Consider the following 2460-nt stretch of genomic DNA (forward strand, 5'->3'; position numbering starts at 1 on the left):
GCCAGTGACGTAGTAGATTGTGGAATTCCAACATGGCGGCGCCTGTGTAGCAACAACAACACTTTCAACTTAGTACCATTTAATCCCTTTTAACAAATTCACCAATTTTAATAATTGTACCAATGAGAAGAAATAAAATACATCTGTTATATCACCACTATTCAAATTCCAGTTCAGTTCATCTTCAAGACTTTCATTTTTGAAAGAAACTTTCAAAAATTGACAGTAGTTTGGAGGCCCCCCTGCACTGACTCTGAGAACCCCCTAGGATAGGGTGACCAGACGTCCCCGGTTTCCGGGGACAGTCCCCGATTTTGGCGACCTGTCCCCGGCTGGATCTGTCCCCGGAAATGTCCCCGGAAATGTCCCCGGTTTTCATTGTGACTGACAGACCCGAAATTGGAATGAAAGAAAGAAAATACTGACAAAACAGAGCCGATAGCCGCACACCCTACACACGCAGACTCAAGGCAGCCAGAGCCAGCGCTGCTCAGAGATGTTTTAGAAGCCGTATTTTACGATGCTAAACTCACTGATTATTTACATGGAGTCTGGTGGGTTTAGCGAACGCAATTTCGCGGACTTTTATGTTTTAAAAAGGATCTTAATCTTTAACAGAAAGGTCGACCTCCTTAGAAATCCTTTCCATAATGTTGTCAGACACTTAGAATATTAATCAGCCCCTAATGAGAACAGCTCTAGGTCTAGTGTCCCTGTTTTAAGTTTTACAAAAGTAAAAACATTACTTCTTTTGGAGGTAAATACGCTTCTGAGCTGAGAATGTCCCCGGATTTTGTCTGAGAAATCTGGTCACCTTACCCTAGGAGCCCCGGACCCCCTGTTGAATTTCCCTGGTCTAGAAACTTACTTTTCTTTGATGTGAAGTTATATATCATGAAAGCTAACCCCTTGGCCTTTCCAAAGATGTACTCCGTGCGATTGTTGTGCGATTGCCTTCCAGAAGCTTTGTAATCTAGCCTGGAACTGCATTGTCTGCAGTTTTCTCAAAAATAATTACAAAACAATAAATCCCCAGCTAAACAGTTATTTACTCAACATTTTGTTAAAAAAAAGTATTGATTTCCCAGAATGCAGTGGGGTGAGTGTGTCCAACCAATCAGAGGCTGTCTTCATGACTATCTTTATCTTCTTATTATTGGGATTTGACATAATCTTGCACATGCTTCCACCTATCTGACCGTGTTACTTCAGTGCTACATGTACCAACAGTGAAAAAAACAAGCCAAAAATAATGATATAACAGCATAAGTGTACAATTTATATATATGCAGTATAGATTTTCTCATACATAGTATACAGTAGTATTGTTGTATTGATTGAAACTTACTTTTTTGATAAAAGCATATGGACTTTAGACAAAATCTGAATTGTTTTTATTTGTGTTAGTTACAGTGTTTAGTCTCACTTCCCCTAAAAGCCAACACTTGGGAGAACAATTTTTATTTAAACATTCCTGTGACATCCCTGCAGCATACAAATCATGATAGTTTAGGTTGTCAAACAAAAAAGTCTAAATGTCTACAGTATAACTTGATTTTGCAGCACAGAATTGGGCAGTCCAAAAATTGAAAAAAATAAATAGTTTAGGCCCCAAAGGGATATGAAGCACAGTGCAGATACAGTGCAAGATTACCATTATTGGTCCGGTCAGAGAGACTGAGGGGAAATAAAAGAAAGTTGAAGGAACCTCGGACAGAGCCGGGCTCTTGGTAGGCGGGTCTGATGGCCGGTTGGGGTTGAAATGAATAGTGTCAATAAGAGTCACGGTAGAAGATAATGGAACAGTTACTAGAAATATTAGTTTATTTTGTATACAATAAAGTTGCATATTAAACTGGGCCTTAAATGATATGTGGGCGTCTAAAGCCTTTTATACATACCTTTTTTACAAAGAATACTAAGCTATTAAAATAGCCTATAATATTTGTTGGCATGATTTTTAAATCAACCATTCAAGCAACATAGCAATCTCTGATGTGAAGCTTTAAAACAGAGCCAAGAGGAGGTGAAAAAGTCTAGTTTTCTCTCAGAGCCTTTGAATTACAATATACTGAACCATTATTATTGATTTTTTGCCCGACCACGCCAAAATGAAGTGTCCATTATACACCAATACTAATATATCTGCAATAAGCTAAAAATTGGCATATAAACATCCCTGGACGATTTTATTTATTTATTTATTGGTCAGGCTCTAGTACACACCGCAGGTATTAATTACCAATGGGAAATTGAACACCATCATCATAAGAAATCAAAACAGACATGTATCAGGAATTTAAAAAATCTTGTATTTTTTAATTGACAGGGTAACATCCTTCAGGACAACGGTTGGTCATCACACAATAATCAGCAATGATACAATGTAGGGAGTCTGACTGTGTGTCGAGCCTTTAAACACCTCCCGTCACATCCCTTCTCCCTCTGTCACGGGAAATA

The 2460-nt window shown here is 38.4% G+C and overlaps 1 protein-coding gene across 2 annotated transcripts in view; it reads right to left on the reverse strand.

Annotated features, from left to right (window-relative positions):
* Nucleotides 1–2291: 2291 nt before the first annotated feature.
* Nucleotides 2292–2460, reverse strand: part of cacna1ha (calcium channel, voltage-dependent, T type, alpha 1H subunit a) — a 114406-nt gene continuing 114237 nt past the window's right edge. For both annotated transcript variants that reach the window (XM_032536676.1, XM_032536677.1), the window contains exon 38: nt 2292–2460. This exon is cut by the window's right edge and continues 5332 nt beyond it. The gene's annotated coding sequence lies outside the window, so the exon portion shown is untranslated.

This window comes from Etheostoma spectabile, chromosome 15 (assembly GCF_008692095.1).
Source record: "Etheostoma spectabile isolate EspeVRDwgs_2016 chromosome 15, UIUC_Espe_1.0, whole genome shotgun sequence".
In the NCBI taxonomy this organism is placed as follows: Eukaryota; Metazoa; Chordata; class Actinopteri; order Perciformes; family Percidae; genus Etheostoma; species Etheostoma spectabile.